This window comes from Talpa occidentalis, unplaced genomic scaffold (genome assembly GCF_014898055.3).
Source record: "Talpa occidentalis isolate TD23 unplaced genomic scaffold, MPIMG_talOcc4v2.1 talOcc4.2, whole genome shotgun sequence".
Taxonomy (NCBI): Eukaryota; Metazoa; Chordata; class Mammalia; order Eulipotyphla; family Talpidae; genus Talpa; species Talpa occidentalis.
This window is the reverse complement of record NW_023602073.1, coordinates 138,292,224-138,308,119: the sequence shown is the minus strand read 5'-3', so window position 1 is coordinate 138,308,119 and position 15,896 is coordinate 138,292,224.

Here is a 15,896-nt window from a genome sequence, read left to right as displayed (position 1 = left end):
GCCCAAACCCCGCAAACCTGCCTATTCTAAATGGGTTCTGCCATCCGCCGCATCAACACAAAACATATGAGACTTTAATGGGAAGGAAATTTAATACAACTAGGAAACAATACAGGAAAGGCAAAGAATCTAGTTTCTAAATCAAGCACCCAAAGTCACCCGTCCCCTCGTGGGTAAAACTCCATCCAAATGGGATTGGCCTGCCAGAAGTCTAAAGCATCTTCCAGTGGGGACCCACAGAAAAGGGTCAGAAACAACCAGACAAGCCTGGAAGGAAAAGAGCAAAATCAAGATAAAAGCTACCATTGTCACCTCCCCACGGGTCTCACCCACATCTGTGTCACCCAGTCCATGACCAAAAGACAAGCGCAGTTTCTTCACGTGTCTCTAGGCTCCATGCACCTCCTTTAGGTCTCCTTCTGGCTCCATCCTTCTTCCTTCCTTCCTTCCTCAGTCTCCTCTGCAGCTTCTTCTCTCTCTGCTCAGCTCCACCCTCCATTTGGTGGGGCAGGGAACCTGGAACCTCCCCCTTTCCTGGGGACCCCCCTGTTACAGAAGGAAAAGAGCGAACTCAAAATCCTAGGGAATATAAAGGCTGCCATTGCCAACCTCCTCATGCATCGCTCACCCATGTCTCTGTCTCTTTCAAGTGCCTCCTTCCATGCCCCCCAAGGTCAAGAAGCAAGTGCCGCTTCTTTACATGTCTCTCTGCTCCATGTGTCTTCTCCAGGCTTCTTTCTCCATCCCTCTCTCTGCTTTTTCTTCAATCTTCTTCCTCTTTCTCTGTCCTTCTCCCAGTCTTTTCTAATTTCACCTCCTACCCAGCTCCACCCGTAGTGTGGGTGGGGAAGCTGAAACCTCCTCTTTCCCTGGGGATGATGTTATGTTGTGCTGTGTTTTGATCTTATATTGCAGCCAGGAACCCTCCATTTTGCAACCAGAAAAACTCCCCTAGTCTAAAAATTGGGAATGAGTGTAATTAAACCCTAACTACCCTTTGTCCTCATGATTAACCATTAACTGGCTCCACCTGCATTCCTAGGAATGCGAAAAATTGATTATGTAATATGCCTAATTTGGCATCAGGAACATCGCTGACTGCTGAGAAATGCCTTGATGGGAAAATCAAACACCAAGCCTAGACTTCAGGTACCTCCTCGGACCTGGAAATGTGAAGCCCTGCCCTGCCCTCTCATTCCTTCCCCCTTATATAATCCCAGCGCCCCCCCACCACTTGGGGAGCTAGCTTTTTGGGGGTGTGCCTATCCCAGAAACTCCCTTGATGGCCTTTTTGAATAAACTTCTCTGTGCAAAGACATTTCTCATGTCTCAGAATTTGGCTTTCTGAGTACCAGCAAAACACCCAGTTAGGTCATTTAAATGTTGTTATTTTCTGGGCCTCCCTGGTGGCGCAGCGGTTGAGCGCTGGGTTGCGAAGCTGCCCGCAGCCTCTGCGGCGCTGGTTCGATCCCCGGCTGCTCCCCGGCCACCAGAGGAGGGTCCCGCATGGCGCGCAGACCTCTCCTGCCGCCCGCTGCTCCCCTCAGCAGTGTACTTCGGTCCCTCTGCCTGCTCTGCTCCCTGCTCTGGCTCTGGTGAATTCTCTCACCCTCCCGTGCTTCTGACTGTACCCAGTGAGTGTATAAACAAAACAAACAAACAAATAAATAAAAACATGCCTCCATTAAAAAAAAAAAAAAGTGTTGTTACTTTCTTAAACATGGGACTTTATCCCATCAGAAAAAGCAGGTCCTCGCCAAATGAGGAAGGCGTTCTGATGGCAAGAGGAGGACCCTACTTGCCAGGGAAGAGGGGTACAAAGGACCACAATGACTACTGAGTAGTATTCCATTGTTTGTATATTTTCACACCTTCTTAATCCACCCATACATTGCCAGGCAAGCAGGTTGTTTCCATAACTTGGGTATTGTCAATAGTGCTGCAATGAGCCTAGGAGGGCATCTTTCCCTTCAATTAGTGGTTTTGCATTCTTTGGATGGTTACAAAAGAGTGGAATTGCTAGATTATATGGTAGCTCTATTCTTTAAGTAGCACCTTTATTATATTTTCCTCAGATTTCCCAGTCTGTCTGCTGAGACCTAGAACACACTCACTTACCTGTTCTGTGTTAACTACAGTGACCATTACAGGTGCTTAATGACAACCCTTCTGGACCAAACTATAAATGACATTCTCTGCCTTTTCATCTCTGCCCTTATTATTTCCCTAAGATGAAATAAAAATACCCTTAATCTGTGACCATCAGAAAATGCATATTAAAACTGTTCCAGGGCAGGGAGAGAGGCACCCCAGACCCCGCAAACCTGCCTGCTCTAAATAAGTTCTGCCATCTGCCGCATCAACACAAAACATAAGAGACTTTAATGAAAAAAAGAACTTTCATACAGTTAGGAAACAATACAGGAAAGGCAAAGAATGGAGTTTCTAAGTCAAGCACCCAAAGTTACCCGTCCAAACAATGAGATGATATTCTGTGAAAATACACGGAGACAATATGAAAAGGATATTACTGTATGAGTTCAATTATACAACTTTTTGGAAGGTAAAATTATGGAAACAGTTAAAAAAGACCAGTGATTGCCAAGATTGGGGGAGAGGAGGAAGGGGGGTGAATTTGTTACAGGGCAACCCGGATAGGAAATGGGTTGCCTGACTGTGGGTCCTCACCGTGCTCTTAGAAGGGGCTCATCATAATCCTCAGCCCTGTAAGAAATTAGTGGAGAACAGAGGATTGTGAGGTCAGTGAAACCACTCTCTATGATACTATATTAATGGACTCGGGGTCGGGGGTGATAATAGTGTTGTAACAGGAAGGTTCCCAGGAAAGGGGGGATTTTCTGGGTTTCCTGCTCCACTCAAGGGAGGGTGGAGCTGAGCAGGGAGAGAAGAAGCTGCAGAGGAGACTGAGGAAGGAGGAAGCAGGATGGAGCCAGAAGGAGACCTGGAAGAGGCACATGGAGCTGAGAGACACATGAAGAAACTGACTTTTGGTCATGGACGGGGTGACACAGATGTGGGTGAGACCCTTGGGGAGGTGACAATGGCGGTTTTTGTCTTGATTTTGATTTTGCTCTTTTCCTTCGAGACTTGTCTGGTTGTTTCTGCTCCTTTTCTGTGGGTCCCCACTGGAAGGTGCTTTAAACTTGTGGCAGGCTTTGGGGCCTTGCTCTGGGCCAATCCCATTTGGATGGACTTTTACCTACGAGGGGACGGGTAACTTTGGGTGCTTGATTTAGAAACTGGATTCTTTGCCTTTCATGTATTGTTTCCTAGTTGTATTAAAGTTCCTTCCCATTAAAGTCTCTGTAAAGTCCAGGAATGGCCACTGAGCAGGTTTTCTGATCCCATGCAGACCGGGTAAAGGAGAAGTCAGAGTCCTTAGTGGCTTTTGCAGGTCTTTTATTGGGGTTCACCAGGCATATGGCAGGCAGGGGTGCTGGGGGGCCTGGAGGCTGGCAGGCCTACCAGCCCCCAGCAGGTCTTCACTCTGTGGGCTCTCCGGCCTTCTCTGCTTCTGCTTCTTTGCTTCTTTCTCAGCTTCTCTTCGGCTTCTGTTCGTTCTTGGCTTCTACTGGCGTCCCCGTGACGCCGCCCTTAAAAAAAGCACAGTCTCAGCCCAGGTGAATCCCATCTACCTATGCCCACACCCTATTCCAGGTGTCCGCCATCAGGCATGCCTTCAGGACTGCAAGGATCCATCATCTATCCTGATGGCGGGAGGGCAGAAAAGCCTGACATTTTCTTTACCCTACAGTCTCATATGTTTTGTGTTGATGCAGTGGATGGCAGAACCTATTTATAGCAGGCAGTTTTGCTGGGTCAGGGCTGCCCCTCTCCCTGCCCTGTAGCAGTGTGTCAATATAAGTCCACTGGTTGTAACAAATGTGCCCCTCTAATAGGGGATGTTGATAATGGAAAAATCTATGCATGTGTGGGGACAGACTTATATGGGAAATCTAATTTCTGCTCATTTTGCTAGATACCTAAAATTGCTCTAAAATAATCTATTTTTAATAATCCATCTATACAGAGAGATAAGTCTAAAGATATGTAGGCTTAGATATATATCCTTCCATACGTTAGAACCCAGCTCAAATGTCTTCTCCTTCTGTAAGCCAATATTCCATCTGGCAAAAAGGAGAGCTATCCATTATGCTTCTCCATGGATTTTTATTTTTACCTTTGACATTTTATACGGTGCTGTGTATTAAAACACTCTAACTACATTTCTTCTCTCAAGAGATCATTATTCTTTAATCCTCTAGGCAATGGCACTGGGTTTTTACATAGTAAACAATTCAGTACAAGTCAATAAATATTTATTATGGGTCTTACTGCAGCACTTAAATGTTTGCTAATTTAATTCTGGGCTTTTGAGTCTTCAGGGATTTGGTTATGTAAAGAGTAGTTAGTTCCTCTGAAAAGCAGATGGTGGCAATAGTCTCTTTCAGTCTCTCCCAGAGGTAAAATTTGGAGACTCTAGGAGGACTTTCTGTGACACATCTTTCCCAGATTTCTGTTAAGAGTTTCTTCTCCCCATACCGATCTCATTTCAAGTACTTTATTTAAATTAGCTTCAACTACGAAGCAACTGAATCATCCACAGATTCTGACTTTAAAATTAAATCGAGAAGGTAACCATGAAGAAAGTGTGAACACTGGTCATGTCTTATCTCTTTTATTAGCTTCAGGCATAGCAAAGACATAATCTCCTGATGAATCTTATCTCCTGTTGGGGAAGTCCTATGTCATTGCTTCTTTTTTATTTTTAAAAAGATTTTATGTATTTATTTTTGCATACAAGCCAGAGGTGTGGGGTTGGGGGAGGTGGTGGTGGAGAGTGTGTGTGAGAAGATTCACCAGAGACAGAGTGGGGCAGATCTACTGAAATACACTGCTAAGGGGAGCAACATGCTAACCCACATGTCGTTGTATTTCGAGCTACAACACTAGAGCCCACGTCAGAATCACCTGGTGCTTGTTAAAACACCGATTACCAGGATAATCTTGATCTGCTGGGACCTAATAGTTTATAATAAGGTCCCAGATGATACAGACCCTACTGCTCCAGGGACCACTCTTTGAGAATCCCTGCCCTCTGTAGCCAGCGCCTGCAGAGAATCTTCTCCATATGCTTCCTTTTTCATCGTGACAAACATTGGCTGGTCAGAAATGTGGCCTGTCAACATTCTTGTAAACTCTATGATTGTAGGGTAAAGAAAATATCAGGCTTTTCTGCCCTTCCGCCATCAGGATAGATGATGGATCCTTGTCCTTGTCCTGAATGCATGCCTGATGGCGGGCACCTGGAATAGGGTGTGGGCATAGGTAGATGGGATTCAACTGAGCTAAGACTGTGCTTTTAAGGGCGGCGTCACGGGGACGCCAGCAGCAGCAGTAGAAGCTGAAGCCGAAGCCGAAAGAGAAGCCGAGAAGCAGCAGAACGAACTCCAGAGAGCTCAGATAGAGTGAAGACTTGCTGGGGGCTGGGAGGCCTGCCAGCCTCCCAGCCCCCAGCCAGCACCCCTGCCTGCCATATGCCTGGTGAACCCCAATAAAAGACCTGCAAAACCACTGAGGACTCTGACTCCTCCTTTACCCGGTCTGCATGGGATCAGAAAACCTGCACTGTGTCCAGTTCCTGCCCTACAATTGGCGTAAGTCGGCAGGATGATCCATGCAGACGGGTATTGGAGCCCTCCGAAGACCTGGAGGGACTAAGGAGAACAGACTGTTTGCCTGTGATGACACTGGAGGCGCCATGGCGGCACAGAAGGTGGACAACGTCCACGAGCTACAGGACGAGACCTGGCGTGAAGGAGACGCCTGAGAGAACCAGCCAATGACACCCAAAAGGACCGGCCAACGACCCCTGAGGCAGCAGAATCGTCGGGGAGGAGAGGACCACGATTCAGCGCTCGCCGGTGCTGATGCAGGGAGACGCCAATGGACTTCAACTGATGGACATGGACTGATAAACTTGGACTGACAATCCTGCCAGAAGGTGGAGGACCTTGCAGGTTGATACGTTTTGGGACCCTGGGGGTGGAACAGTTTTGTTTGTACACCCCAGGAGATGGGAATCTGGGGGTGGCCAGTGGGCCTTGATGGCCAAAAGCAGCCTGTGCATGCCCAGCAGCCAGGTGGAGGAGAAAAGCCAACTGAGAAGGCAAAAGCTGGTACTGATGCTAAGTTGAGAAGCCCTGAGTGGCTGTTAAGCAGCATGGGTAGGCTGAAGCCCTGTGAGTCTCGTAAAATCACCTGTGGGGGATGCCCTGCTCATTCTTGAGTGAGGGTGAGGAGCTGAGGAACCTGTCCTTGGGGGACGGGTGGGGAACGTGGCTTGGGGTGGAGCCCAAGCCAAATGTAGAGTTTGGATCCCCGACCCATGTGCTTGTGCAGTGGGTTGGCCTGAGTGCAGGGGTCTGCGAGTCGCACTGGTGGCTGTGAAGGCCGAGTGTTGGAGCGACTGCAGACAGAAACCCTGAGGGTTGGCGATTACCCCCGACAGAATAAAATTGCCAATCCCAGAGCTAGTGCATCCTGGGGGTGGATGCTGTGTGTGGCTTGTAGCCGAGACTACAGCCAGAGAAGGCCAGGAAGTTTGACGGCTCCTGGCATGTTGCAATAGATGCCGTGAGTGATTCCCCTCCCTCGTATGAGCAGTGCCTTCGGCAGCAGATTTGGTGGCTCATCTGCTGGTACCAATAATTGTCTTTTGCACTAGGTTGGTGCCCTGCCTGGACTTATTTGTGTTCTGTTGTATTTTGTTATATTGTATTTTGTTATATTTGATGTATTTGCTTTTGTGGGCCATGGCTGCATTGTTTGTTTGCTTAGAAAATTGTATATATATGTATAGACTGTATGGCAGAAAACCCTGAGGGGGTGGACTGTAGGGTAAAGAAAATGTCAGGCTTTTCTGCCCTTCCGCCATCAGGATAGATGATGGATCCTTGTCCTGAATGCATGCCTGATGGCGGGCACCTGGAATAGGGTGTGGGCATCATAGGTAGATGGGATTCACTTGGGCTGAGACTGGGCTTTTAAGGGCGGCGTCACAGGGACGCCAGCAGCAGCAGTAGAAGCTGAAGCTGAAGCCAAAAGAGAAGCCGAGAAGCAGCAGAACGAACTCCAGAGAGCTCAGATAGAGTGAAGACTTGCTTGGGGCTGGGAGGCTGGCAGGCCTCTCCAGCCAGCACCCCTGCTTGCTATATGCCTGGTGAACCCCAATAAAAGACCCGCAAAACCACTGAGGACTCTGACTCCTCCTTTACCCGGTCTGCATGGGATCAGAAAACCTGCACTGTGTCCAGTTCCTGCCTCTACAATGATGTTACTGGATATTTAAATAAAAAGACAAATTGCATTTCTCTGCCATCCTCTTCAAAGGAACAAAGAATTGATCTTTCCTCATCAGCAAGTGGAAGTACTACTTCAAAGTGTCCCAGTACCCAGCTTTAAATGGTGTGCATAAAGAGGGAGAGAACTGTCTCAAGCCCCCAGGGCAAATATATTTGCAATTTCAATAGCTAGGTCCCACCTCCACAGCATCCCCCCCACCCCAAAAACTACTTATGTCAAAACCCTCATACAAATTCCTTCACAGCCAGGAAGAAGAAAAAGGATGACATGAAATCTTTAAACATGACTGAAAGATAGAAAATTAGCTGTGCCCTAATAACTGTGTACAAAGCTTTCTGTTGATTTTGTAACAGGGTGGGCCCCAGGAAAGGGGGAGGTTCCAGGTTTCCTGCCCCACCCAAAAGAAGGGTGCCGTTGAGAGAGAGAAGCTGCAGAGGAGACTGAGGAAGGAAGGAAGCAGGATGGAGCCAGAAGGAGACCTGGAAGAGGCACATGGAGCAAAGAGACATGTGAAGAAACTGCGCTTGTCTTTTGGTCGTGGTGGGTGACACAGATGTGGGTGAGACCCGTGGGGAAGTGACCATGGCAGCTTTTATCTTGATTTTGATTTTGCTCTTTTACTTCTGGGCTTGTCTGGTTATTTCTGACCCTTTTCTGTGGGTCCCCACTGGAAGATGCTTTAGACTCGTGGCAGGCTTTGGGGCCTTGCTCTGGGCCAATCCCATTTGGATGGACTTTTACCCACGAGGGGACGGGTAACTTTGGGTGCTTGATTTAGAAACTGTATTCTTTGCCTTTCCTGTATTGTTTCCTAGTTGTATTAAAGTTCCTTCCCATTAGAGTTTCATATGTTTTGTGTTGATGTGGTGGATGGCAGAACCCATTTAGAGCAGGCAGTTTTGCGGGGTCTGGGCTGCCCCTCTCCCTGTCCTGTAACAATATTAGTAGTTCAATAATATGTGTTACTAGTGGATCATGCTTTGATCTGCAATATTAATCCTCAAGCAGAAATCAGTGAAAGCTTCATCTGTTTCAAAGATTTATTCAGGAGGACATTATAGGAACATTGATATTGTTGTTATAAATACTCCCCAACCTTATTAATATGGTTTTATTTGGAACATGTAAATGTGGTCATTTTCCTCCTTGTGTAAGTGTTCTGGGCAGAAAAGGCTGTATCTCCAGTCTCTCCTCTGGTGACAGAGGCACCTGTCACTTTAACAGGAGGATCCTTTGCAATCTCTGAAAGGTTCAAACTTGTTATGGCCAACCAATTGTATGTACTATGCATTTTAAAAATCTTGCTTTAAGTCAGTTAATGGCTTGGAAAGCAATTACAGACCCACTGTGTATAAGTAAATCTGTTGAAGTAATCATTAATCTATATTGGTTGGAAGTCAGAATTAGCCTATGGAAAATAGAGTGAAGAGAATTATTCTCTTTTGAGTATATATTATGAGAAGCACTTTTCAGCTGTTAAAATTACTTGGAAACCTTTTCTCAAGTAAGTTAGCAGCACTGAAAACTGTTCTCTGGACAAGAGTTCACATCCCTTTTTCAAAAACCCCTGATTATTTCATGACCTCTGCAATTCTTCAGAAATCGCAGACCTTCCTGAGAATGACAGGACATACCCATAATTGCTATCAAAACACTGCCAGGATGGAAATAGTATTTTCTAGTTGTACAGTGACATTTAACATAAAATAATCCTTGAAAACACAAAGTTTTTACGAAGTAGGTGCTTCAGTTGTTAAGAAGATACTTCAATTATTGTTATAAACAACATAGTTATCTTTTGTTAAATGAAAAAATCACCTCAAGATTCAATGATTTTTTTGAAGATGTATTTATTTATGCATACAAGAGCTGGGGTACAGGCCAGAGGTGTGGGGAGTGAGAGGATTCACCAGATCTAGAGTGGGGAGCAGACTGAAACACACTGCTGAGGGGAGCAGTGGGCGAGTCAGGAGAGGTCTGCTGTGCCATGTTGGTATCTCCCTGGCTGGGGATCGAACTCGTGCTGCAAAGGCTGTGGACAGCTTCATAGGTTGTGTCTTAACCCTATACACCACCAGGGGTCCACTCTCCTGGGTTCTTCTGTGGGCTCTGGGTGCAGTCACTAAAGACATGAGTGCTTTGTGCTCCATTTAATTTTTGACATGTAATTATTTACTCTCTGCCTTAACCCACTAAAATGAAGGCTTCAGTAAGTATTTTTCTGTGTGTTTTAAAAATGTTATTCCTACTATTTAGAACAATATCGTGAAATTCTCCCCATTATGAAGCAACACTTGAGAACTTGATCAAATTTTTATGAATAAAACGGACAGTGTCTCATGAAATAAATGAGAGGCATTATTGCTTAGGAATAATAAAAACAATTATGATTTAAGATTTCTTTCTTCAAAAAATAACTCATATTTTGTTGTAGATATTTATGTCTGTCCCCAAAATTCTATGTCAAGAAATGATCTACAAGAGTCATTGTTTTATAGCAAACATCTTTCTTTACTATTGTAATGAGACTTGGTGGGCTGAACCTCCTTCAGCTTCAGATTGAATGTTCTGAAGAAGAAACTGGAGTGATAACTATTCTTCCAAGAAAGCCATATTGTCTCTTTCTTAGTTTTTAATTTGGCTCTTGATAGTCTCAAGTACAAACATTAGGAGGTCATATACATCATTTTGCTTTAATTTCATAATGCAGTCCAGGTGGGTCTCATTTCTATTTGTCCTTCTGGGGCCTGACTTTAATAAGCTTATTTTAGTCTGAGGGAAAACTAGTGATTTTGTCAAAATTTTAGTAAGAAGGAATGTTCAACAAAAGCTAAACCTACCCCAAGTACTTTATATTGATCTTTTTTTTTTCTTTTTCAAGAATTTAGTTATGGAGTCAGAGAAACTGGAGGTCATCTGCAAGTTCCTTGACTTATTCACTGGGAGATGTTAAGTCAAGTTTTGGGCTGTGATCTTTCTCATCAGTAGAAGAGATAATGATATTACTTGATATTATGAGCAGCATCATGTTGCCCTCAAAAATCATATGTTGAAGTCTAACCTCTAGTACTTCAAATGCAACTGTATTTGGAGCCAGAGCCTTTGAAGAGATACTTATGATACTCTGAACTCCTGTGGGTGGTCTCTAATCCAACATGACTCATGTCCTTATAAGAAGAGTAAATAAGGACAAACACTGAGGGAAGATCATGTGAAGATGCAGGGGGAAGATGGTCTTTTATAAGCCAAGGAGAGCGGTGTCAGGAAAAAAATAAAATAAAATCAACCCTGCTGGCAACTTGGTTTGAGCTCCTAGCCTCCAAAACTGTGAGAAAATAAATTTGTACTCAGTCTGTGGCACTTTGTATGGCATCTAGCCAACTCACTGGCAAAGTTTTTGTTCAGTTTTAGATTCTACAAGACAGTGTTTGTGCAAGTCTGTATTAGTTTCCTGTGGTTGCTATAACAAATGAACACAAACTCAGTGGCTTAAAACAATAGAAAAGGATTCTCTCATGGTCTGGAAGTCAGAAGTCTGAAATTTATCTCACTTGGGCAAAATCAAAGTGTGACAGCACTGCACTCTCTCTGGAAGCCCCGAAGGAAATCCTTCCTTCTCTCTTCCAGTGTTAGGGGCTGCTGGCATTCTTTGGCTTATAGCCACATCAGTTTCAGCTCTGCCTCCACAGCCATAGCGCCTTGTCTTCTGTCTGTGTCAAATCTCCCTCCACCTCTTTCTTTATCACTTGTGACTGCATTCAGAGTCCTCCAAGCTAATCCCAGAGAGTTTCCCTTTGTCCTAATCTTTCACCTAGGCATTTTGGTAAAGACCCTTTTTCTGTATAAGGTAACAGTAGCAGATTCCAGGGATTGGGATCTGGGCTCTTTGAGAGCCATTACTCAGCCCACTGAAGTATCTAGCAAAGCGACATGTTCAGAATGACTTGGGGAAGCCAAGTGGTTTCCTGTGAATCTGGAGTGAATGATATTCAATAAACTAGACTCTCGGTGCACCTATTTATTTTGAGATCCAGGAGGGAAAGAGTGGAAATGTGAAGGTAAGAATACTGAGACTTAAAAAAAAAAAGTATCATAGGCTATTTCTATATTGACTTCAATTTTGAATATTAGCTTTCTATTTCAAACTTTTGTTTCTGTATTTTGGGAAAGAAGTAATTTGAATGTGAAATGTAGGCTACAGATCCAGCTATATGTCTTGGCAATTTTTAGGTACTTTGACAAATCTTTATCTTCACTGTGGGGGTTTCCATACCAGAAAGCCTGCTCTTTATCCCTCTCTGTCCGTCCTCCCATCACAGCCAGCACAAAGGGCAGGGAAAGCAAAACGCAATTGTGTGCTGGGCCAGCTGATGTCTGTGTGGAGAAAGGACTGTTGACCTCTGAATCCTTAATGGCAAAGGGCCCAGAAAGAAAGAGACAACTCCGAGGTTACCTTTAACCCTTGTCTTCCACACATGACCTCTTCACTGGAATCAGAAACTATCAGGTGTATCCATGTCCCCATTTGCCCAGCATGTGAGCTCTGCACCCTCGGCTCCTTGGAGACTACCTAAGGTGAACCCTCTGGCCACTTTCAAAATGAGGTCAGAGGTTGCTATCTCCTGTGCTGCCAACAATGCCAGATAATAATACCATCTATTATTCTGGTGTTTTATTGTTTTACAATAAAAGAATGCTGGGGTGCAGATTCTGTTTCCCAATACTAAATACAAAAGTAGAAAAGACATATTTTCAGCTCCTTTGGGTTCATTGCAACCCAGTTATTTATAACTCATGCAATTCCCAAAACTAAGGAAGGAAGGTATTATTATGCTCATTCTCCAAATGAAGAAGCTAAATCTTAAAAGCTGACTTTTTTTTAAAAAAAAAAAAGGTAAAATTGTGACTTTCATACAGATATAGAAATAGACACATTGAGTTTGTTTACCATTGAAAATGGGGGTGGGGGGGACTTATTTCTACCAATTAGACTGGAAAATGTCATCATTCACAGAGCATTGGGACGAGTACCTTGCAGGTCTTGTCTCAGCAGTAGCTAGATTAGCTTTAGACTCAATACTGCTTTAATCAAATCTAACAAATCTTAAAACCCAAAACCCAAAACAATCAAGCTGCTTTCCAGATAACTATGTTCAGGAATGGAAGCTCTAAACTATGCAGAATACAACGTGGAGTACCCAACATGGTGAAGTTCAGCGAGCAGGTGTCCCACCGGGCCCCCAGACAGGCATGATCTGGTTGGAACAGCATGTCCATTCCATCCCTCCTTCTCCCGCACAATGCTGCAGTCACAGAACATCTGTACCACTGCCACAGACAATGCTCACTGTTGCTGGTTGCCTTCATTATGAATGATTCCCAAAATGCTCTTCCTTCTTTATGTCACTAGTTCAAAAATCAAAGTTCCAAAGAACAAAGCACTGGCCAAGGATGGGATTTGTTAGCACACACCAGCTGCCAGGAATTAGGAAAAGGAGATATCTGATTACTTTTGGGGCTCATAGTGGGGAGCATAGCTATATAGGACAAAACTGTGTATGTTGGGCAGCTAATCAGTGAGAAATGTCCACTACAGTGGTGGATGATGTATTATTTGTTTACTCTTCAAACCTAAATTTAATCTGCCATATCTTTTTAGGTCCACAGGAACTCTCTGGTAAAGATTCAAATTCTTCTTTTTCTTGTCCATCTATTCATTTCATTGATTTTTCTAAGACACTTTTTTTTTTTGCATTTTAACGACTCTGAAAATGCTCTACAATCAATGAAAATTATTAAATGATCCATTAAAATTGTTATGATAAAAATACTGCTTAATTCAGTCAATGTAATAAGTAAGCAGATGTTACAGCTGATTTTTTTAAAAGTCAAGAAACACACATTATATAGAATAAAGTGATGTTGAATGAACTGCAAATAGAAACAAAACTGCCCCCTCAAGGAGGGCAAAGGAAAAGGGAATAGATAAAACTAACACTAGACAATATAGGATTCATATGCCTATTAGTTACTTACAAAGTATGGAGTTATAAAATAGTGACAGAGGAATCAAAAGTCAAGTAACTTGAGGAAGAATGTATAGATAACATATAGGCTTTCCCAACTGAGGTGTGGATGTGTATCTTTGATTGTCTGGCACCAACTTCAGAGCTGATTCATCTCAACTACATAGTCCCAGCCCCCAGAAAGGTATTCTTAATTAGGTGAAATGAAGTTACCCCACCCCAAAAATTGCAAATGAAAGCATTAAAAGGAAGCTGCTTGGAGAACTCCTGCTATTCACAGTAAGTTTTCCTTTATTTTGAAATGCCCATTAAAGCACCAATAAAACCACAATGCAGCTGAGCTCAAGTCTGGCTGAGGTGCCCAAACCTTTCCTCATACCAGGACACAACTCCTGGGAAGCAGCCAACTTTGGAATTTGCTCAAATGAGTGTGTTTATTGCTTCTCACAGAGGTTGGAACAGCAGCTTGTGTTGAAATGAAAAGTAATTACCTGCTTCTTTCCAAATTCAGGTGAGAAGAGAATGGGGGAGGTGTCAACCAGGGGATTCACGCTAGTGACTCAGGATAGTCATCAGTATGGGGAAGAAAAAACTCATCCCAGAATCATAAAACTATGGCAGTTTACAAAAATATGGCATCCTATAGTTCTGCAGTGTTTCATACTAGAAATAAGGCACCCATAATCTCAAATTATCTTGTGTTTTAAATTTTATTTGATGCTTTATACTTACTGGGGTTTTAACAAAGACAGTGGCATGAGCAGGTTTGCCTACTAATGACCTAAAAAATTGTGGCAACTCAAAAAAAGAAACAAATAATCATTTCAGTGTAGGCTGTCCCAGAAATCTAGGACATCATCAAACCTTGGTCCCTTTGGGTTTTCATTTGGAAAGAGTGCTGTGCTCTTTGAAAACAAACAAACAAAAAAAAAAACACCTGTCTTTATTCTCTAAGACTTTTCAAATCTTGTTCATAAGCAAAATCTTGTTCATAAATGACATTTTGCTCCTAAGCAAAATGACTTTAAAAAAATCCCATATCCCTCTTCTCATTACATAGCAACGGCTGCCTCTTAACAAAAGACTTTATTGTTTGCTGTTTTGGTTTTCTTTTGTTGTTATTGCTGTTACATTTACAAAATCTTTTCATTTTCAAGGAAATCTTTAAGATGTTAAAGATGAGTAAAACAGGGTGGTCACTCAATAATAAATGTCAATAAGTGAACTATACTATTTTATATCAGAAAACATTTTTATGGAATAGGATTCAAACTGCATTATGTTTAAGATAAAATTTCAAGTTTCAAAGAAAAAATTAATAAATGTCCTTGTAGAATAAATATGATGACCCACAAATTAAGGCCCAAATCAAAGGCAAAAAATGGTAAGATAAAGGAACCAGGACATGATCCTACAGGCCATCACCCTAAGGAATCTATCTTAAATGACAGCCACAGAAGGAGGAGAGCAGAGTTCGGATTTGTCACAGCATGAAGGACTAGAGCTCTCATATAAAGAAATGCAAGGCTATATGCTTTTTATGTTCTTGGGTCCACTGCTCACGCCCTTATGGTTTCAATTACTCATATGAATAAACAATAGATTTCAAAGAGGTTATCATATAAGATTTTAACCAAATATTTTAGCAAGCATTTCCCAATACATCATGAGTCACTGTAATTCCAGCTACCACCCTAGACAAATGACTATTTCCTGGGCTTCCATGTGGCCCAGACCTCCCTTCTGCTACCTTGCTACCCCTTCCCTCCTGCCTTGCAAACCTCTCCTTCCTTCTTGAAATTTCACTTTCTCTTTCTCCCCTGATTGCACTGAACAGGATTGATTGCTCCCTTGTTCCTATGGATAGACACCCTTTGTGAGTTCCAAAGGAGAATCTATCAAGTAGAATATGGAGAATGAATAGATGAGGTAGAGAGGAACACAACCGGGAGCAGGAAGTCCTGAATCCGATCTGACGACACAGACCTGCAGCGGTGCACGAAAGTCCCTGCTGCGGCGTCAGATGTTTGTTTGTAATACTTTGGCTTTTCCCTGGTCGTCACCCATAGACTGTTTGTCTGTATTATTGTTTTGAATGGTGGTGCTGTACTGCCTTCCCTTGACACATGAGCATGTGTGTCATCAATGTACCTGATCATCTAGCATTGAGCACAGAACTTCGAGTTTGGGGCTTTTCAGTAGAAGGGAAGGTTGAGGTCAGGGCCCAACAGTCTTTACTCTGATACTGTTGATTGAATGTGCCTGGGAATCGCCATTGTTGTAAAGATAGTAGAGCTGGGGTACAGGCCAGAGATGCAGGGGGGTGAGAGGATTCACCAGAGACAGAATGGGGAACAGAACAGGCAGACTGAAACACTGCTGAGGGGAGGAGCAGGCGAGTCAGGAGAGGTCTGCTGCGCCATGTGGGTTGCTCCCTGGCCGGCCAGGGATTCAACTCATGCTGCAGGGCCTGCAGATTGCTTC